The 25,937-nt window shown below is 40.2% G+C and overlaps 1 protein-coding gene across 1 annotated transcript in view; it reads left to right on the top strand.

The window, feature by feature from the left end:
- The window catches only part of ENOX2 (ecto-NOX disulfide-thiol exchanger 2), a 334,982-nt gene that overhangs the window by 123,310 nt on the left and 185,735 nt on the right, over positions 1-25,937 (top strand). Inside the window, 1 exon segment of the mRNA XM_033201081.1 lies at positions 19,257-19,400. The gene's annotated coding sequence lies outside the window, so the exon portion shown is untranslated.

Here is a 25,937-nt window from a genome sequence, read left to right as displayed (position 1 = left end):
TCTGATGGTAGTTTGTATTTCTGTGGGGTCGGTGGTGATATCCCCTTATCATTTTTTATTGCGTCTATTTGATTCCTCTCTCTTTTCTTCTTTATTAGTCTTGCTAGCGGTCTGTCATTTTGTTGATCTTTTCAAAAAACCAACTCCTGGATTCATTGATTTTTTGGAGGGTTTTTTGTGTCTCTATCTCCTTCAGTTCTGCTCTGATCTTAGTTATTTCTTGCCTTCTGCTAGCTTTTGAATGTGTTTGCTCTTGCCTCTCTAGTTCTTTTAATTGTGATGTTAGAGTGTCATTTTAGATCTTTCCTGCTTTCTCTTGTGGGCATTTAGTGCTATAAATTTCCCTCTACACACTGCTTTAAATGTGTCCCAGAGATTCTGGTATGTTGTATCTTTGTTCTCATTGGTTTCAAAGAACATCTTTATTTCTGCTTTCATTTCGTTATGTACCCAGTAGTCATTCAGGAGCAGGTTGTTCAGTTTCCATGTAGTTGAGCGGTTTTGATTGAGTTTCTTAGTCCTGAGTTCTAGTTTGATTGCACTGTGGTCTGAGAGACAGTTTGTTATAATTTCTGTTCTTGTACATTTGCTGAGGAGTGCTTTACTTCCAATTATGTGGTCAATTTTGGAATAAGTGCGATGTGGTGCTGAGAAGAATGTATATTCTGTTGATTTGGGGTGGAGAGTTCTATAGATGTCTATTAGGTCCGCTTGGTGCAGAGATGAGTTCAATTCCTGGATATCCTTGTTAACTTTCTGTCTCGTTGATCTGTCTAATGTTGACAGTGGAGTGTTGAAGTCTCCCATTATTATTGTATGGGAGTCTAAGTCTCTTTGTAGGTCTCTAAGGACTTGCTTTATGAATCTGGGTGCTCCTGTATTGGGTGCATATATATTTAGGAGAGTTAGCTCTTCCTGTTGAATTGATCCCTTTACCATTATGTAATGGCCTTCTTTGTCTCTTTTGATCTTTGATGGTTTAAAGTCTGTTTTATCAGAGACTAGGATTGCAACCCCTGCTTTTTTTTGTTCTCCATTTGCTTGGTAGATCTTCCTCCATCCCTTTATTTTGAGCCTATGTATGTCTCTGCATGTGAGATGGGTCTCCTGAATACAGCAGACTGATGGGTCTTGACTCTTATCCAGTTTGCCAGTCTGTGTCTTTTAATTGGAGCATTTAGTCCATTCATTTAAGGTTAATATTGTTATGTGTGAACTTGATCCTGTCATTATGATATTAACTGGTTATTTTGCTCGTTAGTTGATGCAGTTTCTTCCTAGCCTCGATGGTCTTTACATTTTGGCATGTTTTTGCAATGGCTGGTACCGGTTGTTCCTTTCCATGTTTAGGGCTTCCTTCAGGGTCTCTTGTAAGGCAGGCCTGGTGGTGACAAAATCTCTAAGCATTTGCTTATCTGTAAAGGATTTTATTTCTCCTTCACTGATGAAACTTAGTTTGGCTGGATATGAAATTCTGGGTTGAAAATTCTTTTCTTTAAGAACGTTGAATATTGGCCCCCACTCTCTTCTGGCTTGTAGAGTTTCTGCTGCGAGGTCTGCTGTTAGTCTGATGGGCTTCCCTTTGTGGGTAACCCGACCTTTCTCTCTGGCTGCCCTTAAGATTGTTTCCTTCATTTCAACTTTGGTGAATCTGGCAATTATGTGTCTTGGAGTTGCTCTTCTGGAGGAGTATCTTTGTGGCGTTCTCTGTATTTCCTGAATTTGAATGTTGGCCTGCCCTACTAGGTTGGGGAAGTTCTCCTGGATGATATCCTGAAGAGTGTTTTCCAACTTGGTTCCATTTTCCCCCTCACTTTCAGGCACCCCAATCAGACGTAGATTTGGTCTTTTTACATAATCCCATACTTCTTGCAGGCTTTGTTCATTTCTTTTTCTTCTTTTTTCTTTTGGTTTCTCTTCTCGCTTCATTTCATTCATTTGATCCTCAATCGCTGATACTCTTTCTTCCAGTTGATCGAGTCGGTTACTGAAGCTTGTGCATTTGTCACGTATTTCTCGTGTCATGGTTTTCATCTCTGTCATTTCGTTTATGATCTTCTCTGCATTAATTATCTAGCTGTCAATTCTTCCACTCTTTTTTCAAGATTTTTAGTTTCTTTGCGCTGGGTACGTAATTCCTCCTTTAGCTCTGAGAAGTTTGATGGACTGAAGCCTTCTTCTCTCATCTCGTCAAAGTCATTCTCTGACCAGCTTTGATCCGTTGCTGGCGATGGCTGCGCTCCTTTGCAGGGGGAGATGCGCTCTTATTTTTTGAATTTCCAGCTTTTCTGCCCTGCTTCTTCCCCATCTTTGTGGTTTTATCTGTCTCTGGTCTTTGATGATGGTGACGTACTGATGGGTTTTTGTATAGGTGTCCTTCCTGTTTGATAGTTTTCCGTCTGACAGTCAAGGACTGTCTGTGGTCTGTTGGAGATTGCTTGAGGTCCACTCCAGACCCTGTTTGCCTGGGTATCAGCAGCAGAGGTTGCCGAAGATAGAATATTGCTGAACAGCGAGTGTACCTGTCTGATTCTTTCTTTGGAAGTTTCCTCTCAGGGGTGACTCCACCCTGTGAGGTGTGGGGTGTCAGACTGCCCCTAGTGGGGGATGTCTCCCAGCTAGGCTACTCAGGGGTCAGGGACCCACCTGAGCAGGCAGTCTGTCCGTTCTCGATCTCAACCTCCGCGTTGGAGATCCACGGCTCTCCCAAAGCTGTCAGACAGAGTCGTTCGCGTCTGCACCGCCCCCGCTCTTTCCCTATTGGACTGCAGCTGTGCGCTGTCCCCAGAGGTAGAGTCTACAGAGACAGGCAGGCTTCCTTGAGCTGCTGTGAGCTCCACCCAGTTCGAGCTTCCCAGCGGCTTTGTTTACCTACTTAAGCCTCAGCAATGGCGGGCGCCCCTCCCCCAGCCTCGCTGCTGCCTTGCGGATAGATCGCCGCAGACTGCTGTGTTAGCAGTGAGGGAGGCTCCGTGGGCGTGGGACCCTCCCGCCAGGTGTGGGATATTTCTCCTGGTGTGCCTGTTTCCTTAAAGCGCAGTATTGGGGTGGAGTTACCCGATTTTCCAGGTGTTGTGTGTCTCAGTTCCCCTGGCTAGGAAAAGGGATTCCTTCCCCCTTGCGCTTCCAGGTGAGGCGATGCCTCGCCCTGCTTCAGCTCACGCTGGTCAGGCTGCAGCAGCTGACCAGCACCGATTGTCCGGCACTCCCTAGTGAGATGACCCCAGTACCTCAGTTGAAAACGCAGAAATCACCGGTCTTCTGTGTCGCTCGCGCTGGGAGTTGGAGACTGGAGCTGCTCCTATTCGGCCATCTTGCTCCGCCCCCCCAATTAGGGTAATTTATTGCTACCATACTGGGCATACTTTTAGCATTTCAGCATTAGACTCTTATTCTGAGTTGCATAATGCTTATTCAGTAAATAATGTTAATTGATGACAAGTTACTTAGAAGATATATTGGTATTTAAATATCATTTTTAAAAAAACTGTTCTGTGCTTCCTTACTTGTTCTGGTTTATAATTAGCAAAATTCTTAAGGAGGCTTTGTTTTTGGAGCAGTGTCGGAAGTACTTTAACTTTTTTGGGGGGTGCCTTAACTGTACTACTATTAAATCATGTACTGTCTGCTAAATAAGTTTTGTGTAGGTGGTACTAGGAAGCATCTTTCCAAGGTCTCTCGGCTCTCCCTCCTCTCCTTTTCTGCCCCTATTAATTACTGATTTTATTTCATGCTCTTATGGATGTCTTCCATCTAAGCTTTTCTCTCTTTATCTTAAAGTCAGAGCTGGGAGATCACATGGTTCAATTCATTTTTCAGTTGAGGAAACTGACAAAGAATTACTCACCCAAGGTTACCCTATTATTTGATGGAAGAGCGGAGACCAGAGCCTGTGTTTTTATGGCCTGTTCTTCCACTACACTTGTATTAGTCAGGGTTCTCTAAAGGGAAAGAACTAATAGGGTAGATATATATATATAAAGGGGAGTTTATTAAGGAGTATGGACTCACATGGTCACAAGTGAAGTCCCACAATGGCCGTCTGCAAGCTGAGGAGCAGGGAAGCCACTCTGAGTCCCAAAACCTGAAAAGTTAGGGAAGTCGACAGTACAGCCTTCAGTCTGTGGCCAAAGGCCTGAGAGCCCCTGGCCAACCACTGATATGAATCCAAGAGTTTAAAAGCTGAAGAACTGGAATCTGACGTTCAAGGACAGGAGCATCCAGCACGGGAGAAAAATGAAAAGCAGAAGACTCAGCCAGTCTGCTCCTTCCATGTTCTTTTGCCTGCTTTATTCTAGGTCCACTGGCAGCTGATTAGATGGTACCCACCCAGATCGAGGGTGGGTCTGCCTCTCCCAGTCCACTAACTCAAATGTTAATCTCCTTTGGCAACGCCCTCATAGACACACCCAGGAACAATACTTTGTATCCTTCAATCTATTCAAGTTGACACTCAACCATCACAATACTTAACTGTGCCTTTGCATTTTTTATATTTTACCAGATCCTTTCTAAAGTTCAGTGGAATCACTGAGGTGACAGGTGACATCAGCAAACCACATTCAGTGTGGTTTTTATCCAGTGGTGTTATAGTTGCAGTGCTTTCCGATATTCTTCATGACATTGTACACATACTGGTATAAATGAATGATTACTTGAGGACAGGGGTGAGTGGCCTGGAGTCCCAAGGGTTATAAGATTCAAAGCCAGTCCCCAGGAGCAACTTGGAATCTTTCTCCTGGAGATTAGTAAGAAAACAGACACAATATTTCTGAAGTATTTTATCTGGTTCTTCTAGAAGTAAGGAAAGGAACTTAATCCTGGAATTATACTCTAAGTTTGTTTCCAATATTTCAGTTCTTTGTTTTTCCAGTAACCCTTCTAATATTCCTTTCCAAAAGAGAATCTCATTTTTCATAAAAGTATCATAAACTGGACAAGTTGAAGTCTAACATATTTATACCACACAACCAATACATTTCCCTACAGATTGCAGGTACAGAGTAAATTAACTTACCTTATAAGTGTTACCTGGTTTTAACTTTAAAAAATAATAATAAACTTTGGGCAGTGAATACTCATTTTCTGGCCTTAAATTAGAAAACTATTTAGAACTGTGTTTCTCAATTCTGGCTGCACATTAGAATCACCTGGTGGCTTTTAAATTTTTTTTTTTTTTTTTTTTTTACTTTTTGTAGAGATGGACATCTTGCTATGTTGCCCAGGCCAGTCTGGAACTCCTGGACTCAAGGATCATCTTGCTGTGGCTTCCCAAAGTGCTGTTATCACAGGTGTGAGCCACCATGCCTGGCCACCTGGTGGCTTTTTAAAACTAGATGCTTAGCTTCCACCCTGACGAATTTAATGAGAATTTCTGGTGGTGGAGTCTAGGCATTTTTAAATTTTTTTTTTGTTTTTTGTTTTTTTGTTTTTTGTTTGTTTTCAATGCTCCAGGTGAATTTAATATGTAGCCAGGGATAAGACACAGTGCCTTAAAGTCTTGATCTCCTCCAGAGACACTCCTGACAAATATATTATGTTGGACACTGGGTTGAGGCAAGCAAGTAGACTGATTAAAAAACAACAACACACACACACACAGAACATGGGAGCCCTTTTCTGCCTCTCTTTGCTTTGTAGAAAACCAGATTTGGGTCACATGTGTGCCAAAGAAAACAGTTGCCTTTTAAAAGCCCAAAGAAAGGACATTTAAGTAGAATTGTTCTTCTGCACTGCTGCTATGTGGTCATCATTGCATCTGCTCAGGAGGCCAAGCTGCTCGGTCAGGTTTTCAAGAGCCTTAATTCACCTGCTCTTCCATTTTCTCCTTCCCCTATCATCTCAGGCAAGTGGCCAATTTCCAGGAAATTCTGAGCCTGTAAATCGTCAAGCCTGTAAATTTACTAATCCAAATCTGTCTCCAAAGGATGAGTTTCCCCAAGCCTAACATCGGGGCGGGGCAGGAGAGTCTAAAAAATAATAATGGAACAAACACAATGGAAGATGGAGACAGATTCAATTAGGAAGGGAATGAAAGTGGAAGTGATCTTCCAAATAAGAGTAATACCTTGGCATTGAGACCCATTCCAAGATCCTAGTGACATCAATTGGATTGAGAGAATGTTTTGGTCTTTTCTGATCTCAGCTTCTTAAAGGCATTTTTTGGAAAGTTACTATGATTTTACAGTCTGATTTTGCCTGGTACAATAGTTTCCTCTATTTTTTAATCAGATAAATTGGCTTGTACTTTTGCTGCCTCTGGAGTGCCTAGAACTCTTAGGTGTTAAGAATCTGTGCAGTGTTTAAGTCCTGCCTCCCACAATGTAATGTAACATGATTTTAACTCTCATACAGTGCTATTTTGTTGCAGAGACACTCTTAAGTTGAAAATGTTCATGGAATTGAATTGGGCTGTGGCATTCTCTTCAACTCAATCCATCACTTTGCAATCTCCTAGGAGCCCTGATTTGCCCTGTCAATTGTTTGTCACAGAGCATCTTCCTGAAATGAATTTACTTTAAAGTTAAAGATGATTAGAGTGCTTCTTCTCCAGGAGACAATTACATTGCTATATTATTTGGCAAGGAGAAAAACAACATAGCATTAATTGTTGAAACCTTTCTTTGAGTATTGTTAAAAGGAGAATTGTTAGCTTAATCCAACAGACTATAATAACAAAAAGAATACTGTTATTAAAATGTTAAGATTTTCTAATAAAAATTTAAGGAGTTGTTTGGGAGGAGGCAAGGGAGAAGGATGAAAGGAGAAAGCAAAGGAATCTATTAAGTATTTCTGACCTTCAAAAACACTTTTGTCTTTTGTCAGTGAATGCTATAGACAAAATAAACCAAGTCTGAGACCTATTATGAAAATGCTGTTCACCATCTTTATCCCAATACTATGTTATTCTGCCTCTTAGACAATTACACTCTTTTCTGAATGAATTGATATCTTTTGACAAGCTTTGTTAAGAATACCTAGTAAAGGTCAAGTGTAAGCCATTTACTGCTGTTTCCTGGCAGCCTTTATGCCATGGTAAATAGAGATTGGAAGCAGTTTTATTTTTGAGTGTGGATTTATGGATATGCTTCCATTGGATTGTGCTTTTTCTCATACTGAACCCACAAATGTTGCAGGATTTTTGGGACTCTGGCTTAAGAATTTTTTCATGGAGTCATCTCGGACTCCTCTCTTCTCCTCAACTCCCAGATCCAATTATACATGAAATCCAGATGATTATATTTCCTGAATATCTCTGAAATCCATTCATTTCTTTTCATCCCACTTCACTGTCTGAGTTCATGTGACTGTCATCTCTTCATTGTGTCATTATGGTTTTCTTCTAACTGGTCTCTCTGCCTCCGGTGTCTTCTCACCTCCAGTGCATCCTTCATCATGCCATATGAGTGATCTTTCTAAGGCACAAATCAGATGGTGACAGCACCCCACCCAGAACACACACACACACATGCACACACATATTAGAATGAACTCTAAGATCCTACCATAAGTGGTCTGATAAGGCTCTGTGTACTCCTGTGAAGAAAGCTTTTGGGGGTTAGGTAAAACTTCACTGAAGAGGTGACATTTGAGCAGAGTTTTGAAGGATGAATAAAAGTTCTCCAGGTGGAAAAAGGAAAAGTTATATGTTAAGCAGAGGAGATGGTATGTACAGAAGCACACAGACATGACAGGGCTTAACATGTTTGAGGAATTTTGAGAATTTTGGCATGAATGAAGCAAAGGGTACTTAGGGGAATTGGCAAGAGCTGAAGCTGGTACAATAATTTGGGTCAGATTTTCTTTGTATGTATCTGCCTTTCTTTCTGTTTGTTGTCTTCTTGAGGAAAAAAGACTATCTTATTAAGTCCTAAAATTCTCAAGCTTTACATACTGTCAAGGCACCCAGAACTGTTGGAATGAATTGGACAATAAAGAGAGAAACTATCAGTCAATATTAATTTATTGGTTTGTTTATTCCTATATGTATTGAATGCCTCAATTAAAATCCAGACTGGAGCAAAATTAAGATTCTACTTTTTTATATACAACAGCAATGGTAGGAGTTGTTTCAGACACAGATTAGTTATTTTTTGCAGGCTTTCTCCTTTACAGTCATGCTGACTTCTCAAGGAGCAGATTCTAGTTTTCCTAGTAGTAGGTTTGACTTCAGCTTAGGCAGGGACTTCTCTAAAGGAGTTAATCACTTGTCAACACCTTGTATTGATACTCCTGGGAGGAACTGTTATAGGAAAAATATGGATCTTTAAAGATGCATTAACATATTACAAGAACCTCTGTTTGCTCCTGTGTGTTTAATTTCATAGCCAACAGCAAGGGTTATTTCTCATACATTCTTGAAAAATTAGCCCAAATGGGGCTAAGAGATTAGGAATGCAGAAAGCATAATTCCAGAACATTAGTGACACAGCATAGCAAAATTAACGGGGTGGGAGCAAGGAGGGAGGATAAAAATTTTGAATATGTAAATGAAGATTGACCATATTTATGTAGTTCTATGTTTAGGGAATGCTAAATCACAAACTCATCATTGGTTAATTAGAAGGTAATTAAAATTGTAGCATAGTGATTGGATAAATAGTTAATGAAGGCTGAATAAACAAAGAAAGGAAATCTGGTGAAATTAGTGTGTACATTTTGGGAAAAGCAAAGCTACAAATGTTATTCATGCAGTGCATCAGTCTTAAAGGATACCAATATCCTTCTAGCATTAATTGATAAAATTAACTCTCCAAAGACCAAAAGACCAGCTCTCACTCTGTCCTTCAAAACATCTTACACTAAAATGCAGATTTATTTGACAGCAACTTCAATTTTCATTCACTCACAGCGTGTGAAATTATTTTGCTGAACCTTGTTTACAACTTATTTACTGGCATCTTAATAATCTATTAGCAGAAATTCATGTTCTCTGTGTGTAGTAACTGTTCCTACTGAAAGAGCTGGCTCAGCCTAGGCTCCTGACCAGATCTGGCTGACAAGCTAGTTTTCAAAACCAGTAGAGTGGTTTCTGCAGGGAGAACTGTGCTTGCTTTTGATAATTGCCTCAGCTTTATGAAATCAATCAGCCTGAAGGGAAGACCTCATTACAGATCTGACAAGATAGACTCCAATTTCAATACTAGAACAACTCTCTGTCCTCAGGCTCTGAAATCTGCAATTATTTATTTTATTTAGACAGAGACAACCATAATAGAGTACCTCTGGGCACATTCTCAGGGAAGTACTCAACAGATAACCTAATGGTCAGTGTGTTAGGAACCTGCCCTTTTCCTGTCACTCAGGTGGAAAATTGGTCAACAGGAATTACAGCATGGCCTAGAGCCAGCTCAAAGCAGGCACTGATGAATCACTATCTTTCCAATCCCCTACCCCCAAAGATGTGGAGAGAAAGGGTAGCTGCTGTAACTGTTCCCAGGGCTAAACTACAGCAAAATAAGGCTTTCTCTTCTCAGTTCCTCTGAAGACTGCCAGACAGACTTTATTCTAAGGAAAATGATAGATCACCCATCTACCATCTGTCACTTTGAACTGTTCTATCAAATCAACATTTTTTTGAACTTTGTTTTCAATGAGGAATGTGATTTTGCTGTGTTTCCCAAGCCTTAAATTGGACAGGGGAAAAAGTCCTGAAGTGTTCTTCTTCTTGAAGTTGGATATATGTATTTTGCTTTTCTGCTCACGGAACACAAACACCTTAACAGATTTAGTTCAAACTTTTCTCGAATAATTCACCCTTTACCAGGCCTGGGAGATGTCAACCCCACAGGAAAAACACAGAGAACATTCCGAGTATAGGAAAATATGGATTTAGAGAGAAATGATACTTCTCTAGTCCAGCTGTAGTGTCACTGCTAGAGTGTTCTGATAGTACCAGATGGAACAGAGCATTCCTGAAAGATTTGGGAGGAGACATTTCCATTGTTAGGGGAAAATGTGGTTCTTTCATGTTGGAAAGTTCAAGGTAGTGATGAATATGGTCTCCTAACAGAGTCCAAGCAAAGAGCAATCACTGACTACTCCCAGCATTATTTATTCATGATTTACTTTAATGGCTTTGTGTTATTAAGAAAAAGTAAGTTAGAAGAGGAATGCAAAGCTAACATCTTCCAAGCTGTAAATAGACTGTAGCCTGGAGGCCAAAGGAGCCACACTACTCAAATGTTCTTATTCCATTTTTGAGGCAAATTTATATAAACCCCCCATTGGGTTAGAAGGGTGTTAACGTTTGTTTAGCGTCCAACATGTGCTAGACCTTAAACAAACAATCCCTTATTTAATTTTCCTCACTTTGCTGTAAGGGGGGCATTATCATCCCCATTTTACAGTGCAGAAACAGTCTGAGAGAGATCAAGTGACCTGTTTTATACACCTTGTAAGTGGCACACTTAGTAAGTGGCACACCTAGTAAGTTGCAGATGTGGCTTTGAATGCAGATCTAATGCTAGAGCAGCACTGTCCAGCAGAAGTTTCTGGGATGATTGAAATGTTCTATAGCTATGCTGTCCAATACAGCAGCCACTACCTACATGTAACTATGAGCACTTGAAATGTGACTAGTGCAACTGAGCAACTGAACTTTTCATTTTTTTCTTTCTTTTTTTTTTTTTTTTTTTTCCCTGAGATGGAGCCTTGCTGTGTCAGCCCAGGCTGGAATGCAGTGGTGCGATCTCAGCTCACTGCAACCTCTGCCACCCGGGTTCGAGTGATTCTCCTGCCTCAGCCTCCTGAGTAGCTGGGATTACAGACGCCCGCCACCACGCCTGGCTATTTTTTGTATTTTTAGTACAGACAGGGTTTCACCATGTTGGTCAGGGTGCTCTTGAATTCCCGACCTCATGATCTGCCTGCCTTGGCCTCCCAAAGTGTTGGGATTACAGGCATGAGCCACCATACCCGGCCTGAACTTTTCATTTTATTCCATTTTAATTAATTTAAAGAGCTACATATGGCTAGCGGCTACTGTATTGGATAGTTCATCTCCAGAGATTGCCTTTTCTTTTTTTAAAATGTTTAAGTTTAGCAGTACATGTGTAGGTTTGTTACAGGGGTAAACATGTCATGGGAGTTTGTTGTACAGATGATTTCATTACTCAGGTATTAAGCATAGTACCCTTTATTTGTTTGTCTTGATTCTCTCCCTCCTTCTATCCTCCACCCTCAAGTAAGCCCCATTATCTGTTGTTCCCCTCTATGTATCCATGCGTTCTCATCATTTAGCTTCCACTTATAACTGAGAACATACAGTATTTGGTTTTCTGTTCCTGTGTGAGTTTGCTAAGGATAATGGCCTCTAGCTCTATCCATGTTCCTGCAAAGGACATGATCTCATTCTTTTTTATGACTGCATAGTATTCCATGGTGTATGTGTACCACATATCAAAGACATGGAATCAACTTAAATGCCCATCAGTGGTAGACTGGGTAGAGATTGCCTTTTCTTAACTGTAGTTTGTAAAATGGGACATGTAACCTGATGTACATAGAACAATTAACAGAAGATCCATTTATGGGATCTATTTTAAGGGTCTTGGTCAGTGGAAGGTCTGTTTTGCCCCTCAGAAAGAGAATGAAATTATGCAGATACAAGATTAGGAGTGGAGCGTGTGATTGTCTACCACCACTCCCCAGGCTTCAGGAATCCTAAGATGAAGAAGATACCAGGAATGCTGAAGGAACCCATAAACCTTACTTCCTTCTTCTTTCATGACAGCTCCAGCAGCAGGTCAGCTGGTGCCTGGGATGGGAAACACAACTACAGATACACCTTGACTTATTATGTAGTTACATCCCAATAAACCCATTGAAAATTGAAAATATCATAAGTCAAAAATTTGTGACTGACTGGGAGCTGTAGCTGACTGCTACTGCTCAGCATGGTAAGAGAAGTATGGTTTCTACTGGTTTCTACTGAATGTCTATCACTTTCACATCATAAAGTTGAAAAATCATAAGTTGAACCATCGTAAGTCAGAGACTATCCATGCTATATCCCAAATTGTAGCTGAGTTCAGTTCAATACTCATTTCTGGAGTGCTTACAATATAGTACAAGGCACTGTGCCACATCTTGGTGGAGGAGAGACTAAAAAATGACTGAGGCGTAAAGTCTGTCCTCAAGGAGTTTACCACTAAGTGGGAGTGGGGTAAGGCAGGAGGGAAGGTAGGCTAAGACAGAATACCCAAAGAAGTGTAACACAAGGCATGTTCTAAAAGGCTCAGGAAAAGTATAGGCTAACATTCAAGGAGAGTCAGACTAGTATTTTATAATTGAAAAAGCCTGAGGCCAGGCACGGCGGCTCATGCCTGTAATCCCAGCACTTAGGGAGACAGAGGCAGAAGGATAGCTTGAGCCCAGGAATTACCTGCCTGGGCAACATAGTGAGACCCTGTTCACCACAGAAGGGAAAAACAAAAAGCCTGAATTCCTTGTGTGACCTTGAGAAATTTACTTCAACTCTGTAAGTTTCCCATTCCTTGTTGTAAAATAAAAATAGTAATTAGAAAATAAAATAAAGGGATAATGTTTGTAAACGAACACATTCTAAACAACCAATGAATAGTAGTTCCCCTGATGGGTAGTTCCCCTCTCTATTGCTGTGTATGTATTGGTTTGGGTAGAGGTAAATAAGGAAAGACACCGTGAAGGAAATAGCATCTGAGATAAACCCTAAAGGAAGAATGATATTTTCAATATTGAAAATTAAGAAGCAGGTGGAGGAGCAGTGTGAGCCAAAGGTATGGAGGTAGGAAAGTACTGGATGGATTCAGTGAATGCTGTAGTCCCATTTTGCTTGAGTGCCAGCCCTTTTGACTCAAAGTGTGATTGCCACACCAGCAGGATTAGCATCATCTGGGAACATAAAAAGCAGACCACAACTCAGATTTACTAAATTAGAATCTGCACTTTTACAAGCTCCTCAGGGAACACATGTCCACATTAAAAAGTCTGAGAAGTATTGGGGTAGAAGTATAAGCTAGGGCATAGTGGGAGACAAGGCCTGAAATGGATGCGGCCTTGTTATGAGAGACTTTAGTGCCATGATCAAGTAGATTGGGGAGTCATTAAAAGTTGCTGAAGGATCACTGCCAATGAAAATTGGTCTATGACCTGTATCCCACCTTGAAAATGGCGACTTAAAGGTAAATTAGGCTTTGAAAGTTTGTGTACCACCATTCAAGCAAGCCCCTTAGTGCTTCCAAAAAGGACTTTTCCCTTTTCTTTCTCACTTCTTCCTCATTACCTTTACTTACCCATTAATTGTAACTCATACAATTACCCTTGCTTCAGCTAAACAGGTTAGAATATTGAACTCATGAAATTGACAAAGTAGGTTTCATTTGTTTGACATCAGTTAAGACCTGGCACTGTTCAGTTGTTTTGGCTGCTAAGCCCTGTGGCTGAAGAGTAATATTGCAGTCCAGCTCTTTTGGACATTGTAAATATTCCTCAGAAGTAGCAGGTGGAATGGCTGGGTAGTGAGAGCTACAAATGTGGAGTCAGAGGTTTTGAGGCCTAGACTGAGGAAGCAGGAAGGGTGAATGAAAGTGAGGAGGAGCCTCCAGAGATGGATAAATCCTGCAAAAGCACCTGGCAGAACATTAAGGGCCTAGCCATTATCTTAATCCCTTATTTCTCCAAAAGTTTTGAATTGAAAACTAATTTGGAGACCCTCATCTCCCAACATGGAGTCCCATATCCGATTTGAAATTGAAGTCATTTGGAAAATAAGAATTAGGTTATAGAAATTTGTTTTATAGACAAATTAGCTACACTGTTCTTATTGCCAAGTACTGATATTTATTTTTTCAACATCAATTTCTGTGTGAGATTGTTGCCTTAATTTGAATTTATCAGATTTCTCAAGATTTTAGCCATTTTCTTTTAAAGCAGACTAATCCAGGGTGGAATTGTGTTTCTTTTCGCTAGCGTTATACAGTCTCTGAGCCACAGCTGCAGATAAAAAGTGGCATACACTCACAGGGTCACATTTTGGTATTACAACCTGGGGCAATCATTAAAAGTATTAGATTGCATCATGAAGGCTGGTCCTAATTTGACCTGATAGTGGACAGCTATGTAAAGTGGATTGTGACAGTAACTGTTCCAGCAGCTGGGCACAAAGAGATTATTGATCTTCTCACACAAGAATCATGAAAATTCTTTAGTGCTTTCCTCAAAGCCCACGAATCATTTGCATCTGTATGGCAGACATAACATTGCATGTGGACTCCTTGACCTGCAGATTGGAGTATTCACTGAGAATCACACTTCATTCTGAGATGTTTAACCCCTAGTTCCATTAGATGAGAAGTGTCATTCTCTAAGGAACCCTACCCCCACCCTTTCCCAATATACATACTTTCTAAAGCAGCCTTATATGTGTTATGGAGTCAGATAATCAGCATTTCAACATGACATGAAATAACAGCTGGTCAGCTGTCTACACCAGTAACCTTGGTTTTAGATGAGATTACGTTACCACATGGATTTGTTTATTGTGAACATAAGATACAGAAATAGTAGAAATCTGTAACACCCGTGTTTATTACCTATTTGTCTTTATTTTAACAATTTGTGCTTCCCTTTGGACAAACCGTAAATTTTGTGGGCTGGAGGGATGAGGAGATGTGAGGAAAACAAATGAACAAAGTAAGAGGTTTTATTAAATTTATCCTCAGAAATAAAAGGGCAAGGGCTGTGAGGAATGCATAAGACTTTGAACAATTTCTGACTTTGTTAGTTATCTGTTACTCTCTCATTTGTTTTTCTTACAGTGATTATCAGTAGAAACCTTTAAAAGTTAGACATCCTATGTCTTCATTTTAGGTAATATAAGCAAGAAGCTGTTTTAGGGAAATAAAAGGAACTCCCAAAATAGAGTAAGTGGTAGTTTTTAAAAGTAAGCTGAATGCCTAGGAGCCCAGCAAGGAATGGGTCCCAGGCTAAGAAGTGCCCCTGGATTTAGGCCTGTCAGGAATTCTACTGATAAAATTCCTGTCTTGCATAGAAGAATGAACTAGATAACCTCAAAACTTTCTTCCAAATCTGATTTTTTTCAGTTTCATCATATCTAGAAAAAATGGTAGAAATTGCTTCCGTAAGAGATTTAAAGATAAATTCTGTAGTTTGGGTGAGGATTACAATATGGTAATTGCCAATATTTTTACATTTATGTCATAATTGAAATTTCAACAATAAGAATTCTTGGAATTAAAGTGGTGGTTTTCTTTTTTAATATTTAATAATTTTAATGGGGCTAGTTTACTTAAAATAGCATGTGACCTGGGTCATATATACATGACACAAAAAAGACCCTTTAAATACCTGTTGGTTTATTTGGTGCTGTCTTATGGAAGGAATGAAACAAAACAGTAAAAGTAGCTAGGAAGCACTGGTGTTGTAGGATTTTGCTGTCTCTATCATCCTTGCTCTTGAACTACAAATCTTTGGAGACTGTATTGGGTATTGGATGATATAAAATATGGGTTTGTGTTCAGCAAGTCAGCTTACTGAGTGAGATGTCCCCCCTCCATATGAGATCTTTCTCTATAAAAAAATGAGGCCTGAAATGTTGTACTGAATTGTCATGATTTTCACATATCTGGATCATATATGAGGTGGATACACAGAAAGTACTTGAAATCTCAGTCTTATTTGGTGCCAGAAATCTGTACATTAGTGTGATTAATAAAATGCCTATATCCCTAAGGTTACCATATGGGTCTAAAGAAAGGGCAAGCATAATTATAATAAGATATCTATGACTGAACATCTCTAACTCATTAGATTTTTTTCCCCTGGATTCCTTCAACTTTTAGAAAAAGGTACAAACAGGAATGAAAAGGTTCAATGGAGAAAGCAGGGTATATCCTTGGATCAGGGCAGATTCAGAACAATCTCCTCACATTGCACATCAGTAACTAGAAATAAAAATGGAAATTCAATATTATAATAGTAGTAGTTAATACTTATTGAACGTCTACTGTGTGCCAGACGTTATGCTGAATGTTCTACATATATAATCTCATTTAATATTTTTAGCAGTCTTGTGAGTTAGGTACTCTTATTAACGTCCTTCTGCAAATTGTGGCTCCGAAGATCCAGAAAATCCTCAGTCATCTACTTAATAAGTCAGGGAAATGGACTATATATTATTCTGTACAATTATCAAATGCAAAACAAAAATAGAAGTTTTTCTTATTAACCATCATTAATCAGAACCTCCTAATCCCTGAACATTCATTTTCATCAGCATTTTACCATTCTGCAGTATAGTACTGAAATGACGGAGATGCATTTAGAATCTAATTATTTTGCCGGCTGGGCGCGGTGGCTCAAGCCTGTAATCCCAGCACTTTGGGAGGCCGAGACGGGCGGATCACGAGGTCAGGAGATCGAGACCATCCTGGCTAACATGGTGAAACCCCGTCTCTACTAAAAAATACAAAAAACTAGCCGGGCGACATGGCGGGCGCCTGTAGTCCCAGCTGCTTGGGAGGCTGAGGCAGGAGAATGGCGTGAACCTGGGAGGCGGAGCTTGCAGTCAGCTGAGATCCGGCCACTGCACTCCAGCCTGGGCGGCAGAGCGAGACTCCGTCTCAAAAAAAAAAAAAAAAAAAAAAAGAATCTAATTATTTTAAGTAATGTTGATATAATCAGCATCAGAACTTTTAAGTTGTAGCATTAATTCTTGATTATCAGCTGTCAGTTCTTTAATTACATGGGTTAAAAGAATGAATCATCTACCCCCATCCAATTAAGGATTAATTCATTTGAGTGCTCAAGGTATGGTACTAGGCACCAATAATACAATTATGGGAGGGAGGGAGAGAGGGAAGTTTCCTCTTTAGAAGAGCTTTCAAGTTTATAGGGGAAAAGTTTGTTTTAATTCACTTCGAATAATGTAATTCTCATAAATATGTATTTGTTTGTCTTTGCCACAGCCTTAGGTGTGTTATCACTCTCTTTTATACATTATGAAACCAAGACTAAGAGAGACTACATGACTTGCCAAAAGCTATCACTTAGTAAAGGATAACCAGGATTTGAATCTCCGTCTGTTGGGATCTTTCCACTATGCTATTCTATCTTCCATGGAACTTGTTTTGATCAGTATATTGCAGAAATTCCAAGAAAAGTTTTGGACTAGTATATTAATCATATTTGACTCTGAGACTAATCAGGTACAAGAAGAATCTTCATTTGTAAATGGAATAAATATCCAGTCTTCTTTTTAAATAGTCTTGGTCATGATCTCAATTTTTTTTAGTACATAGCAATTCATGTTTGTTTCTTTAGTTCTAGTCATTGTAGGGATTTAATAGAACATGTATATGATGCAGTGAACAGTCACTTAAGATCCAGAAGCAAGTTTTATTCTTTCACTTAGTTACTCACATGATGTAAGGAAGAATGTTTGACAAGTCCCAGAAGACATTTAATGGAGGTGATCCAAGTGGAGTCTGATTGCTGAAAAACAGTACTTGTTATGTGGGCTGAAAACATTAACAGGAGGATACTCTTTATTATAAATAATAATTTATGTCATTTCTTTTTTTTTTTTTTTTGAGATGGAGTTTCGCTCTTGTTGCCAAGGCTGGAGCACAATGGCGCGATCTCAGCTCACCGCAACCTCCGCCTACCGGGTGCAAGCGATTCTCCTGCCTCAGCCTCCCAAGTAGCTGGGATTACAGGCATGCGCCACCACGCCCAGCTCATTTTGTATTTTTAGTAGAGACGGGGTTTCTCCATGTTGGTCAGGCTGGTCTCGAACTCCCAACTTCAGGTGATCTGCCTGCCTTGGCCTCCCAAAGTGCTGGGATTACAGGCATGAGCCACCATGCCAGCTCATTAGAATCTTAGCATTCATTTTATTGAAACTTGATTGACCTTTAGCTGACTGGATTTCAAGTTTTGTTTTGTTTTGTTTTGTTTTGTTTTGTTTTTTTTGACAATTTACAACATTGCCTCAAGAATTGTACAGCTATGGGCCATAGAAAATTTGGGAGTTAAAGCATGAGCTATGGGCTGGGCATGGTGGTTCACGCTTGTAATCCCAGCACTTTGGGAGGCCGAGGTGGGTGGATCACCTGAGGTAAGGAGTTTGAGACGAGCCTGGCCAACATGGCAAAACCTCATCTGTATTAAAATATAAAAATTAGCCAAGCATGGTGGCACATGCCTGTAATCCCAGCTACTAGGGGGGCTGAGGCAGGAGGATCGCTTAAACCAGGTAGGCAAAGGTTGCAGTGAACCAAGATCGGCACACCACTGCACTCCAGCAAGAGACCATCTCCAAAAAAAAAAAAAAAAAAAAAAAGAGTTTGCTCTTTCAGACCAACCTGACTTCCCCCTCTTTGATAGGATTAGAGAACCAGTGGAGAAAAGGCTTACAGGAGATGTCTTAACTTGGGCTTTAAAAAAGCTTTTGATTTCACATTTCATGAAGTTTAATTGAAACACTTGAAATTCCAGGTGCTGCTGCCAGAGGAGTAAGAACTGTCTCTGCTTGCCCCTGATTGAACCGTGTAAGACTTGGAGAGTAGAAAATACCTTTCGCCATTTTATATGGTGCAGCAGTGACGAGCAAAGTGACCATGCTTCTAATATTATTTGAAGAGAACGAGATTAACGTTACCAAAATCTAGGTCATAACTCCCCATTGCTCCAGCTACTAAATAACCCCCTTGCAATTTCTATATATTTGTTTCCTTTTCTCATTTGCCATGGAGTTACGGTTTTCTGATTTTAGAGACCCCTATATTACTGTCAGAAGTGACTTTGACACAGGATAGTCTGATGATTATATCTGCATCAGTTCAACATACCTTGTAATGAAAGAATGGTAAAATGTCAGGAGATAATCCAAGGAATGTAAAGCCAAGCTTTTTACAAGGAACAGTGGGTCCAACCATAGTCACATTTAATGAGGGTCCTATCTCCTTAAGGGAGGAAGTAGAAGACAGTTGCTAGCTTATGGCTAAAAATGTTAAGTTGCCACAGAAACAGGAGGGATCTTACAAATGACAGAGCCACAGTCTTATATTTTAATTCTGTACTTACCAAAAAGATCTGTAAAAATTACAGAAGGCAACTGTCTTTAAGGAATTCACCTGTTTCTCCTACGCTCTTAAGATTTAAAAGGTTTTCCACTAGTGGCTCATATAATAAAATCTGGAGACGATCCCAGTCCTTAATGGAATCTGGACTTTGGCTTTCTTTTTCTTCTTTAGGATTGAACCAGCTGCCCTTTGACCCTGCCAACAACAACGAGCCCCTGCAGTTTGGTAGTGCCAGTGGCCCTCTGGTCACAGAAGGCCTCATTGAGAATGGAGGGGAATCAAGCAAGAAAAGAAAGAGAACAAATACTCCTTCAGGTAAGCTAGGTGATAATGCACTGTCTTAAGCCAGTGCCAGAGTCAACATTTTCCCAGAGCCTAGTATGTGGCAGGTCACATACTATGCTAGGGTTTGTAGGAACTAAAGAAATGAGAAAGAGTCCCCTGTCCTCATGGAATTCATTATGGGATTGAAGGAGGAAAAAGCACATACACGAATAACTCTGATAATTAGATAGAATATCATCAGTGCTGTGGCAAATGTGTAAAGAGCGAAAAACCGATGAGAGCATAAATGAGGAAGAATTTAATTCTGCCTTAGGGATTATAGAACACTTCATCGCAGAAGTGCCATTTTTAGCTCATCCTTGAAGAATTGGTAGGCTTGAGACAAGAGATGAGTAAAGAGCATCGATTTAGGTAGAAGGAATTGCATGAGTGAATGGTTTCACTGTGCATTTGTCTTTGTATGTACATGTGGCAGACCATCCTCACTTTTGCTTCTAATACAGATAACTGCATATATTTGCATCTGCCCACCTCTACCCCTGTTCCCCTCAATACCCACTATGCCTACATGTGTTTTATGCTGTTATAATTCTCTTAGAACAGTTGGCAAACAGATTCTTCTAAACCCTCTATAACAGCCCAACTGAGCTTTTAGCCTCCCTTGCAATTTCTCCTACCCCAATCCCTCATGTCCCATTGGCCTATTCTCATCTTAATGTTTCTTTCTTTTTTTTTTTTCCAAAAGGAGAGAGGAAACAATAGGGGAGCCAGATCTTAACTGATCATTTGATATTTTACAATTTTATCTCTCTGCATGGTTATTCATTTAGAAGTAGAATCTGTAGTATATAGAAACATCTGAGATTTGGGGATGGACATAACAGACATGTTCATCACTTTTTCTTTGTTTTGTTTTTTATTATTACTTTTTACTTTCAGCTTATGAAATGGAGCATGTTTACAAACGTATCATTTCTGACTCTTAGATCACAGATTGCTGCTTATAAATAAAGATATTTGTTAAATATGAGTTTGGAAAATAAAAATACAGTAAAACATTAGTTATATGTAGCCCTCAAGAAATAAGTGATTCTTAGAGAGCTGTATTTTCTGGAGCATGGAAAGGCATGGTGTATAGCCAAGGAACTGGCCTGAGTTCTAATCCTGGTTTTATCTCTTTCTGTGGCCTGGAGTTATTTGCTTAACCTCTCTGAGTTTCACTTTCTTCAACTGTAAAGTAAAAGTGATACTAAAGCTTATGACTTAGGATTTGTTATGACAGTTAGTCGAAATGATGTAGGTAAAGTGCTTAGCATGGTGTCTACAAACAGTAATCACTTAATGTTGCTATTTTATTAGCATTATTATATGATAAGTTTCATGTTTTAAATCATCAACGTGTTTCACATTTTTAGGTTCAGCATTATGAGTATAAACCACATGCGTGTATGTGTATAAACTCATCTGTCTTTTAAAGACATGTATTCAATATAATTTAAACTTTGCTTGATCATTTAGGGGCATAATTCCAGTCATTAGTCATTAGAGTACTGCACTCTAATACTTTTAAATTTTTAAGGGTTTACTAAAGAATATAGGTTTTTTACCTCTACACTAAATTGTTCTACGCCGCGGTGGTCTTTTAGTTATTACAGCCACGTTTAACACATGTCCTGTCTCCTTTCTGCAGCCTACAGTCACTTTTTATTCCCCTCAGTGTCCCTTCATGTAGCAGCCCTTTTTCTCCTTCTACTGAATTAAGAACAACAACAACAACAAAACCCAGCCAGCTCTCCAAGCTGATGTGCCAGATTAGTATAAGTAAAAGTTAAATCAGCTCTAAGTGGAACCTGCCACGGATAGAGCGCACAGGATTTAGAACATCAACTTTAAGACATGTCTTTTGGCTCTGAGACCTTTATGATCACCTACTAGTTTTTCCGTTGTATTCATGTTAAGTGATGTGCCAGTTTAGGGTAATACCTCCTGAACTGCAGTTAACTCATGAGGGTGGGTAAAGGGAGTATGTATTAATCTGAATTGTGAATTAACTTTAAAGAATTGCAGTTTTATTTCTAATGAGCATATTCAGTGAGAGCAAAATAACTTGCAGATATAGGATTTTAACAGTAGATTATGCTAATCTATAATTAGCAGAACAATTTGCATTCAAATAATGAATATGCTGAAGCTCTTAAAAAACAGTATGTTCTTTAAAATAGGTGAAATAAGCCCCTGGCAGGCTAAATTAGCTCCCTTGAAATCTTGTTCACATTATTTGCTTAGAGAACCTTTTCTTTGTTAGTAGGACAAAGGTAACTCCAACCCAGTTAAATTACCACAAATTCCAAATTAACCTAGTCCAAATTACTGAGATTTTAGTATACAAGGAGTCTTTTATAATTGTTCAGCAGCAATCTTGTGATATTGTAAATAGGCAGATAGCTTTATAATATTATTTTCTTCCTCTGCAGTACTAGACAAAAGGAAGAGGGAAGATATTTCATGAGTAGCAACTTCCCTCTTCCTTTGTCATCATTCCCTGCACTGTAGCAAAGAGGAAAGCTAGGGTTGGAAGTTCCCACAGGAGCTACCAACCATTTCATTTCCAAGCTACATGTCCAGTCATTGCATCACTCGGCCCTGTAGCTCCACTGAGTCAAAGCCATCTCTCTCCCTCTCCATCCCTGCAGATGAGGGAGGGATATTCGCTTGCAGATCCAGTTCCACACTACACATCCTTTTTTCCTTCCTTTCCCATCCCTCCTACCTTTCCGTTTTCTACAAACTGCCTCTTTCCTTTTGTACTAAAACTGATTTCTTAAAGGTCACCTGTGACCTTCAGATTGTCAAAGTTAGTGACCTTTTGGCAGGTTGCAGCCACCTTGAACTCTTTGTTTCATTTGATGCTATTAACAGTGCCCCCTTCTTGTATTTTCTCTACTTTTGCTTTTCTTGGTATATACTTTACAGATTCTTCTTCCTTTACTGTCACCTTCAAGCCTTCTTTCTCATTTTCTTCATCCCTTGACTGTGAGTATACTATTACCCACATTTCTAGATGAAGAAATAAAGGATAAACTTACCCAAAGTTGAATGTCTAGCAAGTGGTTTACCAGGCCTCTAACTCCAAAGTCTATTTCTAACTACTATGCTGAAGTTACTGTGTCTAAAGTTATTAGGAATCTAGAACCACTACTAAAATGTATGTTAAACATTGGTGCAGACTAGGGAAAGCTGTGTTTGTGTGAAAATAATTAGGTAAGAATAAGAGGAGCAGGCCTTGGATATAATAATCTTGAGGATCCCTTCAAACTCAGATCTCATGGTTCCTCTCTTCAGCTTTCTATTTTGTGCTACTCCCCAAAACAAGTCTTCTATTTCAGCCATACTGATCCACTACTTTTCTCTGAAGACACTGTGCTTACCTACCTCACCACCGTGCTCATACCATTCATTTCCCTTTTCCAGCATGCTCCCCTTCTTCTTTCACTTGTCAAAGTCTTATCCAACTGTCAGTGCCTACCTAGTACAAGTCCTACCCTCTGTAAGAAGCCTTCTGGATCATCTTAATTAGAAATGTTCTCTTGTACCTCTGAAATATATTGGTCATTAAATTCATATCAATCACTTGACACTGATTGTGGACCACGTTGAACTATTGTGTATGAGTTTGTGTGTGTGCGTGTGTGGTGTATTATATAGATAGATAGATATGTATGTGTGTGTGCATGTATATATATATAATGTTTTAGCTTTTCAACTCAGTTATAACTCCTCTGTTGGAAGGGCCCCAACTCTCTTAGCAGAGATATGGTGTCTTACACAAAATAGATGCTCAGGAAATATTTGTTGCTTGATCACATATTTGATTGAATAATTGCTTTCTCTATGCCTTTATATTCCCTATTATTTTCTTGTCATTTTCAGGGTAGAGCTTTGCACAAAACTGTGCCTTTGTATCTGAATTGACCAACGACAGCTTCACTTGTCCTTAAAGGCTACCTAGACATTTGTGAGATTACACCTTAGAGCAGGCACAAATCAAATCTGGGTGCTTGTGGGGAAAAAAAAAAAAAAAAACCTGACCCTAATGGAATCCTTGCCTTATTACAGCTGAGATTTCTTAAGTGCCCAAGGGAAACTGATAGTAGAGTTTAAGTGTCCTGCCTCAACTATGAAGTAGACCAGTAATCAGAATTAGACATTACTGCCATATTTGACCACATAATCTTTCTTTGTGGATCTGGTTGCTTGTAGCTTTTATAAAAGATGAGCTCAGAATTCTTCAGAGTGTGTTTCCTCTTAAATTTTACCTTTTCCCCATGGAAATGTTTCCTTGGTGATGCTATAGTTGTACAAATTGTCTAAGATGGCAGCAAATCCATTTATTCAGATGGTACTGCATAGCAAAAGAGTAGAAGATTGTTAAACCCATGTAAAATCACAATGCCAAGTTCTTTTCCCAAAGTTGCCAACTGCCTCCTGGTTTGAGAGCCATCTGGATTTGTAGAAGCAGAAATACCAACTCTTTCATGAAATACTTCCACTAAAGTAGAAAAAACCATGAGTCAACAAGGCCAACTGGATGATGACTAAAATCGAATGCATTGTTTTAAGCAACATCATGGTACAATAACATTCAAAGAAGGTGTCAGCTCTCTGGAAGAGTGGGAAACTACCCAGGAATAATTACGATACCAAAGTGAGCATCCAGGTTTGGGCAGAGTCCTATTTCCATTGTCTTTTCTCTATAAGCCTGTGTTGAAAGATAGATTTGTGCTTAAATATGTCTGCACAGTACTAAGTAGTACTGCCGAAGTTCATGCGAATAATGAATGACAGTATGAAAAGAGGGATCGGGGGGCGGAGCAAGATGGCTGAATAGGAACAGCTCCAGGCTCCAGCTCCCAACGCGAGGCGACACAGAAGACAGGGGATTTCTGCACTTTTCAACTGAGGTGGTACTGGGTACATGTCACTAGGGAGTGCCGGACAATCGGTGTGGTCAGCTGCTGCAGCCCGACCAGTGAGAGCTGAAGCAGGGCAAGGCATCGCCTCCCTGGGAAGGACAAGGGGGAAGGGAATCCCGTTCCCTAGCCAGGGAACTGAGACACACAACACCTGGAAAATCGGGTAACTCCACCCCAAAACTGCGCTTTACCAAGGGTCTTAGCAAACGGGCACACCACGAGATTATATCCCACACCTCGCCAGGAGAGTCCCATGCCCACGGAGCCTCCCTCATTGCTAGCACAGCAGTCTGCCATCTAAGGGCAAGACAGCAGCCAGGCTTGGGGAGGGGCGCCCGCCATTGCTGAGGCTTAAGTAGGTAAACAAAGCTGCTGGGAAGCTCGAACTGGGTGGAGCTCACAGCAGCTCAAGGAGGCCTGCCTGTCTCTGTAGACTCCACCTCTGGGGACAGGGCACAGCTAAACAACACAACAACAACAACACAACAGCAACAACAGAAAAAGCAGCAGAAACCTCTGCAGATGCGCAAACGACTCTGTCTGCAGCTTGGAGAGAGCAGTGGATCTCCCAATACGGAGGTTTAGATCCGAGAATGGACAGACTGCCTGCTAAGTGGGTCCCTGACCCTGAGTAGCCTAACTGGGACATCCCCCCCTAGGGGAAGACCGACACCCCACACCTCACATGGGGAGTACACCCCGTGAAAGGAAGCTTCCAAAGCAAGAATCAGACAGGTACACTCGCTGTTCAGCATATTCTATCTTCTGCAGCCTCTGCTGCTGACACCCAGGCAAACAGGGTCTGGGGTGGACCTCAAGCAATCTCCAACAGACCTACAGCTGAGGATCCTGACTGTTAGAAGGTAAACTAACAAACAGAAGGACACCCACACCAAAACCCCATCAGTACGTCACCATCTCAAAGACCAGAGGCAGATAAAACCACAAAGATGGGAAAAAGCAGGGCAGAAAAGCTGGAAATTCAAAAATAAGAGCACATCCCCCCTCCAAAGGAACGCAGCTCATCGCCAGCAACGGATCAAAGCTGGATGGAGAATGACTTTGACAAGATGAGAGAAGACTTCAGTCCATCAAACTTCTCAGAGCTAAAGGAGGAATTACGAACCCAGCGCAAAGAAACTAATCTTGAAAAAAGAGTGGAAGAATTGACAGCTGAATAATTAATGCAGAGAAGCCATAATAAATTGACAGAGATGAAAACCATGACACGAGAAATACGTGACAAATGCACAAGCTTCATCAGTAACCGACTCGATCAACTGGAAGAAAGAGTATCAGCGATTGAGGATCAAATGAATGAAATGAAACGAGAAGAGAAACCTAAAGAAAAAAGAAGAAAGAAATGAACAAAGCCTGCAAGAAGTGTGGGGTCTGTAAAAAGACCAAATCGACGTCTGATTGGGGTGCCTGAAAGTGAGGGGGAAAATGGAACCATTGGAAAACACTCTTCAGGATATCATCCAGGAGAACTTCCCCAACCTAGTAGGCCAGCCAACATTCAAATTCAGGAAATACAGAGAACACCACAAAGATACTCCTCGAGAAGAGCAACTCCAAGACACATAATTGCCAG

Source organism: Trachypithecus francoisi, unplaced genomic scaffold (assembly GCF_009764315.1).
Source record: "Trachypithecus francoisi isolate TF-2019V2 unplaced genomic scaffold, Tfra_2.0 Lachesis_group6, whole genome shotgun sequence".
Taxonomy (NCBI): Eukaryota; Metazoa; Chordata; class Mammalia; order Primates; family Cercopithecidae; genus Trachypithecus; species Trachypithecus francoisi.
This window is presented reverse-complemented; position numbering and strand designations above follow the sequence as displayed.